Here is a 16750-nt window from a genome sequence, read left to right as displayed (position 1 = left end):
AACATAAACAGGAAATATGCAGACCATTATGCAATCTGTGCTCTGAGTAAGCGGACAGAATCCAGAGAGACAAACCTGGAAAATTTTGCAGTGCTTGTTTTTAAAGTAAGGGGAAGAGTCTATTTATACAGCTCAATTGGAAAAAAAAATGACAAATTCAAAAAGCTAATATCTAATTCTATTTCTGAGCAGATTTCTTCTTTGGAAAGTGGAATGAATCTCTTAAATTCAACAAACGCAGCTTTGTATCTGTATCAAAATGTGTACAAGTTTTTCTGAAAGAGGGTGCTATTTAATATAATTATTTTTAAACAAGTGGATGTATGATAGCAGGAGAAAAGAAGCCCAGTGCTATTTTGCTCAGTGACATCAGTCTAGGCATAAAATAAGCAATATAGAATGCACTGCTAGAATAATTTTTGTTAGATATTGGTGAGTAATTGGTCAAAATCTCCAATTGCCAAATACTAAATAGAAAAATGTGCCCCAAATATTAATTTTTGATCCAATACAAAAATATCCAGTTGAATCTATATAATATGCTTAAATCAGACACTGTTTTCCACTGCTCCACTCCTCCATTTTACAAGACTGATATAGGAAAAATATGAAAGGGTTAAAGGCAAAAATGCTAAATACTGCTTTTGGAAGATTTACACAGAACTTCAGAATAGCTAATGCCTGCATTCCTTAAGGAATTATCAGCAATATCTTTAAAGCAATGCAAAAGAAATGAAATGTATTAACATTGTTAACCTCTCTTAGTTAAAGAACATAGTTAAATATAAAGAGAAATGGTTTTATATACTAAATGGGTTGAAATCTATGTTTACCCTAAGTACACAATTATAATATGTAATTAAAATGACATATACATTTACATATACACATACATACACACACACACACACACACACACACACACACACACACACATAATTATACAGGGAACATATGCCTTCGAGTCAGTTATGACTCCTGACAACTATTTGGAAAAGTCTATCCAATTTTCTAGGCAGCATTTTCAAAAGTGGTTTATTGTTGCATTTTTTCGTTGGACTGAGAAGAGTGATTGGCTGTCACTCAGTTGGCTTTCATATCTCCTAGTTTTCAGTCCTTGTCTTTAACCACAGTACCAAACTTGCTATCAGCAGCGACATTGCCAAATCGCAAATGAACTGTGCTTGTATAATTCTCTGCTAACAAGAATGAATGGAAGAGTGGGTTTCTTCTTTGTATGAATACCAAATCAAGGAAATGATGATGTCACTCTGGAAGTTGCCACACTCTCAAAGAAAATAAAAGTAGACCAAATGTGCTGCCTCAAATAATTGGAAGCTGTCCAGGATGTTATGGCAGACAGGTGATAGGATACAGAACTGTGTACATTGGCTAGGAGCAGAAGACCGAACAGATCCTATTTTGGACTGTGAGTGGAATCTGCATTTCCTGGTTCCTCTTTTTGTAGCTTTAATTTTAAATGTGTGGTAGTATTAAAACTAAACAAAGCCTAGTGTGCAATGTTGCCCTCACCACCTGATTTCTATTTGTGCAAAAAGAACTTGGAGGTTATTCAGCTTCTGTTTTAAATAGAGCTGGTCTCTGCATTGTAACTAGCCTACTGCTCTCTAGTTCCTTCTGTACTTTGCCATTGTGAAGGCTGAACTGCATAGATGATGGATGGATGGATAGGTAGGTAGGTAGGTAGGTAGGTAGGTAGGTAGGTAGGTAGGTGGTGCAACCAGCTTTTGCACAGTGCATGGCAGTAAAAAACAAGTGCTGCTTGAAATGTGTTGGTGGCCTGACAACAGCTAAAACAAAATCACTTCCTTTTTCAGGAACTCCAGGTATCAATGCTCTTCTATCTGTATTGCCCAAGAGACAAATACAACCTGAATCTAATAAAATCTGCACATACAACCTTCTATCTGCCGCTATAACGTAATGTTCGAAAAAGCTGATATGATTCTCTCATACCCATCAGGCTGTTCTTCATCTAATACAGTGAAAAATTTGCAAAGCTAGAAGCAGACTGTCCTCACCCCAAAGAGCTTACTATAAAAATAGCAAGACAAGACATGACCAAACCCTCTAATCAGCCTTCTTTCACATAGCAAGAAGTCTATGTACGGTAGATAAATCCCACTTCTTGCAAAAAGTATTTACACTGTCACATTTGAGTTCGGGTCCTCATATGTTATTTTTGATAGAGAAAAATAACATTCACAAGAGCAGACTAAATTGTTTTGAAAATCCTTTGAAGTCACTCTGGTCAGCTCCAGAGTGCTTTACAAAGAAGCATCATTAAATACATTCTGAATATATTTATAACTGCTGCAAAGGCGATCAAATGTTCTATTTATTTATTTATACACCCCTATAGAGTGATTCTGGGCATGTTTAAATATTGGTTTATTGGTTTATTGGTTTATTGAACACTTATAGGCCACCCTATAAGGGGACTCAGGGCGGCTTACAATAATGAGGGAGGGGAGTGCAAGACAAGACATAAAAGAAAATGTGAGTAAAAATAATTAACAATAAAAGCACAACATTCACTCGGCATTCGGGCAGGGAGAGAGTAAAGTCCTATCCCCAGGCCTGACGGGATAGCCAGATCTTAAGGGCCGTGCGGAAGGCCTGGACGGTGGTGAGGGTGCGGATCTCCACGGGGAGATTGTTCCATAGCGTCGGAGCTGCAACTGAGAAGGCTCTCCTCCGCGTAGTCGCCAGTCAGCACTGACTGGCGGATGGAATTCAGAGGAGGCCTACCCTGTGCGATCTGATGGGACACAGGGAGGTAATTGGCAGAAGGCGGTCTCTCAAATAGCCAGACCCACTACCATGGAGCGCTTTGTGGATGGTAAGTAGGACCTTGAAGTGCACCCGGAGATCAACAGGTAGCCAGCGCAGCTCACGGAGGATCGGTGTTATGTGGGCGAACCGCGGTGTGCCCACGATCACTCGCGCGGCCGCATTCTGGACTAGCTGAAGTCGCCGGATGCTCTTCAAGGGCAGCCCCATGTAGAGCACATTGCAGTATTCCAGCCTAGAGAGCACAAGGGCTCGAGTGACTGTTGTGAGGGCCTCCCGGTTCAGGTAGGGCCGCAACTGGCGCACCAGGCGAACCTGGGCAAATGCCCCCCTGGTCACAGCTGACAAGTGATGGTCGAAATTCAGCTGTGGGTCCAGGAGGACTCCCAAGTTGCGGACCCTGTCTGAGGGGTATAAATTTTGCCCCCCCAGCCTGATTGATGGAACATTAGCCAAATTGTTGGGAGGAAAACACAACAGCCACTCGGTCTTTTCCGGGTTGAGTACCAGTTTGTTAGCTCTCATCCAGTCTTTAACAGCCTCAAGGCCCCGGTTCATCACGTCCACCGCTTCATTGAGTTGGCACGGGGCAGACAGATACAACTGTGTATCATCCGCGTATTGATGGTATTTTATCCCGTGCCTCCGAATGATCTCGCCCAGCGGTTTCATGTATATGTTGAATAGTAGGGGGGATAAGACCGAGCCCTGCGGCACCCCATAAGTTAGGGGCCTCGGGGACGATCTCTGCCCCCCCACCAACACCGACTGCGACCTGTCCGAGAGGTAGGAGGAGAACCACTGCAAAACAGTGCTGCCCACCCCCACCTCCCGCAGTCGTCGCAGAAGGATACCATGGTTGATGGTATCGAAAGCCGCTGAGAGGTCAAGGAGAACCAGGATGGACGCATAGCCTCCATCTCTGGCTCTCCAGAGATCATCGGTCAATGCGACCAAAGCGGTTTCTGTGCTGTAACTGGGCCTGAAGCCGGACTGGAAGGGGTCAAGATAGTTAGCTTCCTCCAAGGTACGCTGAAGCTGGAAGGCCACCACCTTCTCAACAACCTTCCCCACAAGGGGAGGTTGGAGACTGGACGGTAGTTATTAAGAACTGCTGGATCCAAGGATGGTTTCTTCAGGAGGGGCCTCACCACCGCCGCCTTAAGCGCGGTGGGGAAGTACCCCTCCCGAAGAGAGGCGGTAACAACCGCCTGGATCCAGCCTCGTGTCACCTCACTGCTGTTGGCAACCAGCCAGGAGGGACACGGGTCCAGTATACAGGTGGAGGCGCTCACAGCTCGCATAGCCTTGTCCACATCCCCGGAGGCAACAATATTATATTTTTATATTACAATATAAAAATAAAGTTAAAAATAAGAATAAAAATTTAAAGGTGGGGAAGGGGTTTCAGGGCGCTAACCAGCCCCATGGCTGCATGCATCCCCTGAAAGCCCAAGCAAGTTGACATAATCAGGTCTTTAGGCATTTGTAAGAGGCCAGGAAAATGGGGGCCTGCCTCACCACTGGGGGCAGAATGTTCCAAAGGTGGGGGCAATGGCAGGAAAGACTCTCTTCCTACACTCGGCCAGTCAGAATTGTTCAACTGACCAGGTCTGCAACATACCTGCCTGACTGAGTGGGATGGGCTGATGTAATGGAGTGAACATGGCTCCACGGGTAAATTGGCTCCGTGCAATGTAGTGCTTTAAAGATCACAACCAACACTTTGCATTGGACACAGAAGCAAACCGGCACATAATGCAGCTTGTGCAACAGAGGTGCTACATGTGCTGTCTTTTGGGTGCCTCGGATTGCTTGCGTAGCTGTAATCTGCAGTAGCTTCCAGGTACTTTTCACGGGTAGCTCCGTTTGGAGTGCCTTTTGTATTTTCTCTTTTTTCTTTTCCCTTTCATTTATTTATTCTTGTCGCTTTTATTTTATTCTTTTTCCTTACATTTTTATTCTGTAATTTTTTTTAAAAAAAAGTTTTTTTAAAAAAAGTAGCAGCAGTTCTCCATAAAAGCATGCCAAGCTGTGTGACTCCAGCAACCTCTGCAGCATTAGTTCCGAGGTTAGATGAAAAACTAGTGCACCATCACCTTACAGAGAGAGAGAAAAAATTTCTTCGAACAGGAATCAAATTTAAAGGCCTGAGAGGTCAGCCCTGCAAAAAATTCAGATGGTAGCTTTCTACACCTCTTTGCTCCCATTAGTGGTTTTATGTGAATTATTTCAGGAACTTTGCATAACACATTATTGTCACCAGTGGACACTACCTACAATGATGAGCAACACAAGTTTCAGTCAACTTTAATGTGGGAGGAAGGTAGCCTTCCATTTAGAATTGCTGTAGCCCCTTCTGCAGCTCTATAATTTGTTCTCCTCCTAGTGCACCCCCTCTAATAACCACATTGGTTTGCTGATTCACAGGCTGCGGCTTTTGTAGCTCCTAAAAGCTCTGAGAAACTGTTGATTAACCTTCCTGGGTTATTATTAACTCGATGGTGGCTTGTGTATAGGAGCTGCCTTCCCTGTTCTCGCTGGAATGTTTTTGTCTTTGTGGGCTGGCAAAAAAGTTGGTCATCAGTTTCGGCAAAGTCCTCTCCCTGCCCCCAGGGAGTATCTTTTTGCTCATAGCTTGGGAGATGACAAATGGTTGAGGGGCTTTATATCTTATCAGAAGATAAGGAGCAAGCTTCTTTTTATACTTCACAGAACAAGTTTGCTAACAGGAAGCCATTTATACATAGGAATGAGGACATATTTGATAGTCATTCACAGCATGGGCACCTCATGATTAGATTACTGCAATGCATTCTACATGGGAATGTCCTTGAAGACCATCTGGAAGCTACAGCTGGTTCAAAATAAATGGTAATTGGCACTTCTTGTTTTGCTCAGTGTCACTATTGCTACTTGAACCACAATGGTTGCCAGTTAGCTTCCAGGTGCAACTCAAGATGCTGGTTGTTACTTTTTCCCTCTGTTATTAAAGCCATTTGTGACTTAAGAACCTGGTTATCTGAAAGACAATCTTACTCTCATTGTTGCTGCTTGCCTGGTATATGCAGGCAGGTAGTGTGTTCCTTCTATTAAATGTCTTACAGGACTGAGCAAATATGTTTTCTATGCCATGGACCTCGCTCTCTGGAACAGCATTACTCAGATGTAGACTAGGTAGTTTATCCCAGGGTTCTGTAGTTATTTAAACCTGACTAAGTTAGATATCCTAATTTTACTACAGGGGAGATTATTAGAAATCTATTCATCTATATCCATCTTCCCAAGCAGTGGTCTCCAACCTCGGCAACTTTAAGACTTGTGGACTTCAACTCCCAAAGTTCCTCAGCCAGCTTTGCTGGCTGAAGAACTCTGGGAATTGAAGTCCACAGGTCTTAAAGTTGCCAAGGTTGGAGACCACTGTTCCCCAGGAATTGTCACCAAAAAGCAATATTCTTGTAGTTAGCTTGTGAGCTATCATGGCCTTTTGTTTCCTGCTGCTGTAATACATTGTAGGATGCAATATCTTGATGCAGTTGTATCACCTTCTAACATTTAGTTCCTTTCTTAGGATGTAAATTCTCTGAGGGCATGAAATTAAACTTATTTACGCTTTGTTCATTGCTAGACACAAATATAAACATTTGTACAATATAAATATACTTAATGGTAATTACATGTTATGCCAAAATTGCACAATGTCAATAGCACTTAGACATGTTCAAACTGGGCATATATTGCAATCATGCAAACACGACTGTGAAAATGAAATAAAACAAGTGACATACGTGAAATAAGACAAATGCCATGTGAATTATTAAAAAAAGAAAAAGGTCAATATAACACGTATGACTATTTATGGTCAGTTCATATCCTTCTCTATAAGCAGTACATACGTCTAAGTGCTATTGACATTGTGCAATTTTGGCATAATATGTAATTTGACATTTGGGTTGACCAATTCAAGTAATTTTAAGGAGAAGGATTAAATCCCTACTAAAAATTGTGATTCAATTCACACATCATATTAGGCCAAAGTGAGGGGGAGGGCAGCAGCATCCTTTTCTTGGTACAAGGATGATAGGGCCAAAACTTCCCAAAAAGGAAAAATAATGGGTATTGGCAAGAAATAAAATAGACATTTCAAATCCCAAATCTCTAGAAAAAAATGAAACTGTATTTGGAATGTGGGCTCAATGTGCTAGGAATTTTAGGTAGTCCTCAAGATGACAGAAAGTGCTTATGTCCGCATTGGGCTGTTATATAATTTATTTAGTATTGGCTTACTACATTGTGTGACTGTAGCCACAGTGATTTGCAAAATCTTGGTTATAACTTGGTGTGGTATGTGAATTTAGCCAGTGGTGGCTTAGTCAATAAGCATGATATGTGAACCAGACTATGACTCTGGTTTAAATTAATCTTTCTCAGAAATGCTGTCAACAGACATTTTTTTGTAAGAGCGATAAATCAGATGAACACCTACCTGACACTGTGAAAGAGCAGGCTGCCCAAAAAATGGCCAACATCTGTATGCTGTTGTCCTGTCTCTTTAAACCTTCTACCCAGCCGACATAGCAACTATGGCTATAAAAGCTGTGCTGAGAGACAGCAGGATGTTGTGGTGGTGTGTGGAGGAAAAAGAAGAGGGAAGGAGGTATTGTGTTCATGTGTGCAAGTAAAACTGCTGGCAAGATAATTTTGTATAGAACTCACGAAGAATAAGTGTAGTAGGACTCCCAAGGAAGAGGAGGAGCAACGGGATGTTGTTGTTTGTGTTTGGAGCCCACTGAATTGGGTACACTGAAAAGGATCTGTGATAAAGTGGTGGTAGTGGTAGGATATCCAAAACCAGGTGAGGTATTGAAAATTGGGTGGGATAACAACACAGGGTAAACTACCACACAAATGAATGTTCTGTTCCATGAACAGAAAACAAGAGCTAGCTGCAAAAAGAAAGGAGTTTGGCCCTCACAGGGCCAGACTTTGCAGGAAATACCATAGCTAACATCAGGGGTGGGTTTCTCGCCCCGTTCCAACCAGTTCGGTTGGAACGGGGCCGGCGGCGTCCTCGTGCACACGCGCGGTGCACGCATGCGTACTAGCGTCTGTGTGATGCTCCAGGTGCTCCTGGAGGATCGCGCAGGCTCTGTATGCGTCCTGCGCATGCTTGGAAGCGCAGAACTCGTCAAAACCGGGTAAGGAGCGCGGGCGGGCGGGTGGGCCAGTCTCTGTTCCCGGAAGTTACTTACTTCCGGGTTCACCGACCAACCGGTTCGCAGGGACCGCCGCGAACCGGTTGAAACCCACCCCTGGCTAACATCCTGCAAAAATCAAAGCCTAAACCAGGAGTCAGCAACTTTAAACACTCAAAGCGCCACAAAGGTCCTAACTGGAAGCCCCCCATTCAATTCTGGAGCTGACCAGAAGTCCAGTTCTCCCACCATAGAGCCCCCCCAGCATGGTGTCCTTTTTCCTCTACCTGTCCTAACTGAAAGCCCTATCAATTGTGGAGCTGACTGGCAACAGGGAGCTGCAGAGGGATGAAAGAGCTACATGCAGCTCCAGAGCCACAGGTTGCCCCTGGCCTAACCAAACAGACATGGAAAAGTTAGAAAAGACATTATTCCTTAGATGAGACCACTACTTTGGTTAGATATGGGTATCCATGCTACACCTGTAATTAAGCCAAAGAAAAAGATAGCCTGCCTAAAAACGGGACTAGGCTCAGGTATTGGCCAATAGCACAGAAATGTTAAAACAAGAGCAAGAAGAAAGTTTGACTATTTTTTAAAAAAGGAAAAGGATAGCTTTGGAGGGAGACAGAAAGGAAAGATAGACAAGAACAAAAGTTGATTGGGGACTGGTAGCCTTAATGGGATCCAGTCATCTCTAAAGTTTTTCAGAATGTCTAGTGAGGGGAAGTGGTCCCAAAGATTTTTTAAAAATCCCTAAATTGTCTGAGAAAGAAGACATAGAAGCTTATTGTACCATGTTCGAAAGATTTGCTATCTCTTGTAAGAGATAGTGAGAGTGAATGGGTAGCCAGATTAGCCTCATGTTTAATGGAAAAGGCTTTGAGTGCTTACAGTCACCTTCCAGCAAGAAAAGTAATGGATTACTCCCATGTAGAGGTTTGATGTAACCCCTTATACAGAGAGAGGTTTAGGAGCTACACCTACAACAAACATGAAGGAATTTATGAACTGGGGACAAGACTGGTAGACTTAGGAGGGAAATGATTGAGGCCTGTGATAGAGGAAGTAATTTTAGAACAATTTCTTCTTTCTGCTAAAGTGGCATTTGGAGTATAAGATCACAACCCAAAATGGGTCAAAGGATTGGCTGAGGACTACATGTCAGTAAAAAGGTCAGAGGATGTTAGAAAGGAAGATAGAGAAGGAGAAAGGATAATAAGAAAGCCTGTCCAAAGAGTTAGGAACTCTAAGGAGATAGAAGCGTAAAGGTGAAGAGAGTAAAGAAGCCTTTTGTTCCTGCCCAAATGAAAAGAAAACATTGGGAAGTCAGAAACTCATAGTGATAGCAATAGCACTTAGACTTATATACCACTTTGCAGTGGTAAAACTGTAAACCCTTTCTAAGCGTTTTACCGAGTCAGTATATTGCCCCCAACAATTTGGGTCTTCATTTTACCCACCTTGGAAGGATGAAAGGCTGAGTCAACCTTGAGCCTGTTGGGATTTGAACTGCCAAATTGCAGGCAGCCAACAGTCAGCAGAAGTAGCCTGCAGTCCTGCACTGTAACCAATACACCACTGCGACTCATATTGGAATTAGCCCATGGAAATCCATAGTCTGGATGTATTGGTAGAGATGGGACAACATCAGTAGTGAGGTTCAGCCAGTTTGCCCCACTTCGGGAGAACTGGTTGTTAAGTTTCTGAGCAGTTTGGTGAACTGGTTATTGGAAGAAATCATTAGGGCAGAGAACCAGTTGTTAAATTATTTGAATCCCACCACTGAACAATCTTGGCCAGATTTAATTGGCTGCTGGCCAGGGATCTGTAATGAAATGGTCCATTACTGCAGATTCTGCTCCTTGTGTCAATTGCTAAAACCAAAAGGAACACAATAAAGTTCCTTTGAATAGAAAGGTCCTTTTTCTAAAATAGATGTGGACATCGTAGACCCTTTGCCATGATCTATTAAAGTGAAGAATATATCCTAGTTGTCTGTGATTATGCAACTTGGTATCCTGAATGGGTTCAATTAAGGAATGTGGCACCCAAAAGAATATCAGAAGTGCTAGTAAAGATCTTTAGTAGGGTAGAATAACAAATGAAATTCTCATGGATCCGATTTCCAATTAATGCTGCTTAAATATTTATATTCAGACCTAGAAATAAAAAGGGTGCATTGTAGTCTTTATCATCTACAGATTGTTACAGAAAGGATGAACCAGACCCTAAAAGCTGTAGATTAGTAGGATATTTTCAAAGGTTCATACTCACTTCTTTACTGTAGCTGAAGCCCCCATAGACTAACAAGAAAGATAGAACCCTCCAAGATAAAGTGGTCTAAATTATGCCAGGAGCCATTATGTAGGAAATCGATATTGAAAGGGCTGGATTTTCCCCCAACTCTTTTTGTTTGTTTGTTTGTTTGTTTAGCAGATAACAGATTATCAGAGTTGGAACGGACCTTATAGGTGATCTAGTTCAACCCCTTGCTCAAGCAGGAGACCCTACACCATTTCTGACAAATGGCAGTCCAATCTCTTCTTGAAAGTCTCAAGTGATGAAGTTCCCACAACTTCCAAGGGCAAGCTGTTCCATTGGTTGATTGTTCTCACTGTCAGAAAGTTCCTCATTATTTCTAGGTTGAATCTCTCCTTGGTCAGTTTCCATCCATTATTCCTTGTCTGACCTTCAGGTGTTTTGGAAAATAACTTGACCCCTTCCTCTCTGTGTCAGCCCCTCAAATATTGGAACACTGCTATCATGTCTCCCCTGGTCCTTTTCTTCACTAGACAAGCCGTACCCAGTTCCTGTAACTGTTGTTCATATGTTTTAGTCTCCAGTCCCCTAATCATCTTCGTTGCTCTTCTCTGCACTCTTTCTAGAGTCTCAACATGTTTTTTTTTATAGTGTGGGGACCAAAACTGGATGCAATATTCTAGGTGTGGTCTTACTAGGGCTTTATAGAGTGGTATTAGTACCTCACTTGATCTTACATAGGCTCAAGCCCAGTACTTATCCAAAACCATGAAGGGGTGGACTATCCTGTGATCTACCTCTCAAAGATACTCCTACAAAAGGACAGCACCATTGAATAAGAAGCCTATGTACTAAAATGGGCAATCAATGCTTTGCCTGTAGATTTGTGGGTTCTGGGATTCACTGGAATAACCAAACAACAACTGCTCATCTGGCTGGAACAAATGAAAGATACAAATTCATGTACCAGTTAGTTAACACTACAACTGTGCCATTTATTTAACATTGCAACTGTGTCTTTTCAATATTTTAGATAGAGTGGAACAGCAAAATGTTATTGCCGATTCCCTACTGCAGTATGAGAAAGACACAGAAATGGCATTAGTCTCATAAAAAGAAAAAAAATGAATATGGGCTGCTGTTGTCCTGTCTCTTTAAGCTCTCTCTCCAGCCAGCACAGATTCTGTGACTATAAATCTGTGCTGAGAGGCAACTGGTGCAATGGAGTTGGTGTGTAAGAGTTAGAAGAGATATATAGGAAAGGAAGGCAAGCAGGCTGAAGCAGCTAGAAAAAGATCCTTTTTTTCTAGCAGCATTCACAAGGAGTAGGAGAAGTAGGACTCACAAGGACTAGTTGGAGTAGCAATAGTAGCAGTGGGCAAGAATGGAGTAGGGGTGAGTAGTGCACAATAGACTGAAGATGCTTGTGTGTATGTGATGTTGAGGGAACTGTGTTATTGACTAGTGTTTCGAGCCCATTGAATTGAGTATACTGAAAAGAATGCAGGACAGACAGATCCAATATCTCTTTGGAAGGCATGTTATAGGGATTTGTGACCATTATGGGACATGTATCACAACATAGAGATAAAATGGCAATTTAAAGGAGTTCGATGGCTCAGAGGTTAAAGTTGGAAAACTTGACAGCCTGGGTTCAAGACGTGAGCGCCGTGTGATGGGGTGAGCTCTTGTTATTTGCCTCAGCTCCTGCCAACTTAGCAGTTCAAAAGCATCCAAATGCAAGTAGATTCAGTATATCCAGTGGGCATTCTGGAATTTATAGCCCAACGCATTTGGAAGTGGTTGCTGCAAACAGTTTCTCCATTATCTGAAAAAAGGCCATTTGAATCTATTTACATATTTTTGTGCAATTCTCATTCTGCTAGTCTGTGAGTGAAAATGCAACTAGGCAGAGAATTGGAGCTTCCTACCAAAAATAACCAGAAATCCTAATGAGGCATTTACAGCAAATATACAGAACACAGAGAGAAAATTAACCCCCCTGTGAGCAGCCCCTTGTCCAGCAGAAGTCACTTAAACAGAACAGGGATGTGATCAGTGTAGTGAAAATATGTTTATTTTGTATTTGAAAACATTACTCTGGGGAGAGCCAGATCAAGGGACATGGAATGCTTATTTAAACAACTTTATAAAACTGCCTAATGCATCCAACTCTGGGCAGCTTATAATAAAAGCTTCTTTTAAAAAAATGAGAGGGCCAAACCAGATAAAAAGAACCAAAGGCAAGCCTGATTCTGCAAAAAAACATCACCTAGTGAGAATGTCTATAGAGATTCTCAATCATCTGGATCATGGATGAAGAAGCTTCTTGAAGCTTCAAAGAAAAACCAAAAAGTCCATTTGCCTCTTGAAAAAGCACCAATTAGAAGAATATTTTATCCTATGGCCTGGGGAAGAGAGCCAGAACTTCAAATTTTCTTAAAAGATGACAGGGTCAGGGCCACACAAATTCCCGGGGTTATGCAATTGTAGAAGGCAGATGCTTCTCCAGAGAAGGTGTGCTTCCTGGGATCCTTTAGATATTGTTTCAAGGAACATGCTCCCTTTGCTGGATCTGCCAGTGGACAACGATAATGGGAGAAAGTGGATTCCTTGAGTAACCACATCCTACACACGAAGGGTTTTATAGGTCACCACCAGCATCTCAAATTGCACACAGAAACTCACAAGTAACCATTACAGCTCAGGAAGTATAAGTGTCGCATAAGGCTCATTCTGAACCAATCACAGATTCCAAATGGTTTTCAAAGGCAACCCTTTGTAGATGCATTGAAAAATTCTAAATGTGAAGTGTTTAAGGTATGAGTGTCTGAGAGAAGGGATTCCCAGTCCAGGAGGAACAAAACTGGTACAATAGGTGAATCTGGACTAAGGAGTCACAGCCTCTTTAAACAGGAGCAGGTAATCAAGGAGAACTCTAAAATTGTATATCAGTTCTGTGCAACACCAGATCTTGGGAGAGCTAAAAATTCATAGCTTCTCCATTGTGTAAAATCAAATTAAAGCCTGTCCCTCTCTGCCTAGATCTTCAAAGTCTCAAAGCAGTGGGACATGGTATTACCAATTTTACTTGATCAGCTCAGGGTTGAGATGTATGGCTGAGTATCATCAGCATACCAACACAAACAGACATTGTGCTGGCTATTGATCTCATTTAACAGTTTTATATAGATGTTAAAACAGAGGTAAGAGTTTCCCTTACCTAGTACAACCCATGAGTAAAGTCCAAAGGCTTGACATCTCCCACTCCCCAAACCACTGATACCAACTGGAATTTACTTAAGAGAAAGGAAAGCCATCCAACCCTACTCCTGGTTCCAACTCCTTATCCCCAGTCAATGGTACTGAAAGCAGCTGAGATATCAAGGAAATCCAGGTCGCATCAATCCCTACATCCCAATGTCCTTAGAAATTGTCCATAAGCACCATCAGTGCTGTCTGTATACTATGTTCTGGCCTGAAAACTTACTAAACTTATAGGTAAGCTTTCTTCAGCTCATATAGACCAAGCTACTAGTTCCCAAATGATTTCCCCCATTCCTTGCCAGTCAAACTTAATGCACTCATTGGTCTCTTCCACATGACCAAATCAGTGTAATATTGATCTCCTTGAGCCAAGAGAAAAATATGCTGGCATGAATCGTATTACCCTTACTTCCCATCCCTGTTGCCAGATAACATTAACAAGGTCAATAAACAGTTCTAACTATTGCAAAGGATTAATAGATTCCACTGGACTCATTTTTCCTCCCACCAAACATTCCATCTGCAGGAACACCAATATCTAACATAGATTGGGCAAATTTGGAAAAATTCATCAAGTGATAACTTTAGTCATTTGATTAACAAGGACAGAGAAGAGAGGATGAAGCAGAAAGGAATCATAATAGTATTTTGAGATGGTGCAACTTTTCTCCCATGTCTCTTACCTATTAGGCTATTTCTGAAGATGGGTATAGCAATTTTCTGAAAGAATGTTAAATAGCCTGACCCACAAATAACAGGTGTACAGAGTGCGTAGGATGCAGCAGGAGGAACAATCAATGAAAAGCTAGTCATCTATCGCCAAGGGAAGGGCGGTGCTGCCAACAAGTGACTAGGAATGATGTCCACTTCCCCCTCACTAGGGAGAGAGATGGAGAGAGAGGGAGGGAGGGAGAGAGAGAGAGAATCTGCATTTTGCTGATTCTTAGACAGCAATCCTAACAATTTTCAGCACTCTAACTGCCTCCTCAGAGATAATTAACAATAATACAAGGATTAAAAAGAGCAGCCATAAAAATCCCTTTGTTGGCAGAAGCAACAGAAAACCTGAAATGAATCCAATGATGACAGAGCTAGTAGCATAACAATGGGCACCATCCAACTTTCTTTCTTAATTTCAAGTGATATTCTGGTAGTACAAGTCTTGCATTCTTTCAAAGCAACAATAACCCTGTGTTTTAAAAAACCGGTCCAAAGCAGTAAAGATTTGTTTATAAAGGGTTAACATAAACCCTGACAAGGGATATGGAAAGTAATGAACAGGCATGACATGGGCAAAGGCCTATGTGGAATCCAACTGTTGGCCTGTCTTGCTGTACAGTAATGGGCTGTGTGAAAATAGCCTTGGGTAAACAGGAGGAAGAGCCGCAGCCTAGAGCAGGGGTCTCCAACCCTGGCAATTTTAAGCCTTGAGGATTTCTGAGCCTGGAGCTGGCTGGGGAATTCTGGGAGTTGAAGTCCTCCAGGCTTAAAGTTGCCAAGGTTGGAGAGCCCTGGTTTAGAGAACAGTCTGAGAACAGAAATCTGAATCCAAAAGAGGGATGGGTATGAAAACATCATCTCAGATTGTACCCTCCCTAGTTTTCTGGACAGTAAAAATAAGTGAGGGGTGTTTGTGTGCTTTCAGGTTTGCAAGATTCCATCAAGGTAACTTTACAAAGAAGGTAGTGTTAATACTGGTACTTCTTGTCTGGACTACCTCAAAGGACTGACATCTGCAGCTTCACATGAGAGGCCAGAGAGAATTGTGCTAAGCAACCAGACATAGGGGGTCATGCCTGAAGGTATAGCAGATAGGTTCCAAACTTTAACAGTACCATATACCAAATGATGTAAAATATGCCAGAATGTATCTGTAGAATAAGAAGTAAAACATGACTTGAAAATCAGAAGAGCTAAAAACAACTTTGTTTAGGCATGGACTGAGTATGAGTCCATGCCTAAGGTGACTTTTAGAAATAGTGACTTTTGTTTTGCGTGTGTGTGTGTGTGTGTGTGTGTGTGTTTGAGAGAGATTTAATCTATTATGTTGTCACTTTTTTCTTCCTATAATGCTCCTGGTTTTATTATATATGACCACTGACTCTGACTGTGGACTAGGGGAGAAATATAAATCTCTCCTTCCTGTGGCTCCTCTCTGTGACTTTTTATACACACACATTTATTTAATTTTCCTGAAGGCATTATGTCCCTTCCCGTTTGTTCATTTCCATGACTTGATGTAGCACCAACTAGGAAAGTGAAGTAGAAGGGAAGTGAATAGGTAGATGAAATGGATATTTTGGATTGAAATCTGAATACAAGAAGAATTTGGAAGGCCATGACATCAAGTGCATTTCTGCAAGCAACATAAACCATTGGGATTTCTGTTTCCAGTCCCAAAAACTTGATGGTGTGGATTGCATGGTTTTGGACTTAATTGTTGTGTGAACCTAACCAATTGTGGTTACTCTGGAGATTAAACCCTAATATGGTTTGAATAAAACTAAGGGAACTTAAAAGTCACATTATGTCCATACTTGTAGAGTAGAATGTACTATTTTTGTATCTGTCTGTCTGCAAGAATAGACACAATAACTCTATTAATTACTGTCCTCCACCAAGCCCAAGTCTGGACAGGCCAATCCTGTATTTTTTTTAAAAAAAAACCTTCATGGCTAAGTGGGAGGGGGAGTCAGTCTGGAAAATGGAAACTTATCCAGAGCTGCTCCAATAGTTAAAAAAACTAGGATCAGAATAATGTAGAAAAAAGCTAGCAACCTCCTTTAGAGGATGGGAGTTTCCCACCCTGCCATCTATGCCTATCTTTGGGTGGGGCAGCATTCTAGTTTGAATGATGGAGCAAGGGAAGAGAGACTTTTCCAAGCCTCGGGGTTTGAGTTGGTTATTATTGTATATTATCAAATTTGGGATAGGAAGAACCAGGTATAGAATTTACTTGGAAACAAACTTGTCCTGCTATATTTTCAAATCCATGTTTGAAAGTCAGGCTTTGTTTCCAAAGGTTAAAAATAACCTAACCTCACCTCCCCTCCTTCAATATAAGAAAGCAATCGTCGGCACACACCGACCAGAACGTTAAGGCCACTGACCTCAAAACAAGCTTCCTTTTGAGTACTGTAGTGTATGAAAGCATAAAATTGCACCGCGCCTCAAGCTGTCCTGGAAAGCCGGGGGGGGGGGAGTAACGCCTG

General features: G+C 41.9%; 1 protein-coding gene across 1 annotated transcript in view; it reads right to left on the bottom strand.

Annotated features, from left to right (window-relative positions):
• Positions 1–16750, bottom strand: part of ITGB3 (integrin subunit beta 3) — a 71130-nt gene that overhangs the window by 53840 nt on the left and 540 nt on the right. The window lies entirely within an intron of this gene.

Source organism: Thamnophis sirtalis, unplaced genomic scaffold, assembly GCF_051295495.1.
Source record: "Thamnophis sirtalis isolate CommonGarterSnake01/CBP01778 unplaced genomic scaffold, rThaSir2_p1.2 scaffold_4, whole genome shotgun sequence".
NCBI lineage: Eukaryota > Metazoa > Chordata > Lepidosauria > Squamata > Natricidae > Thamnophis > Thamnophis sirtalis.
The sequence above is the reverse complement of the archived record's forward strand: the minus strand, read 5'-3'. Positions and strand labels throughout refer to the sequence as shown.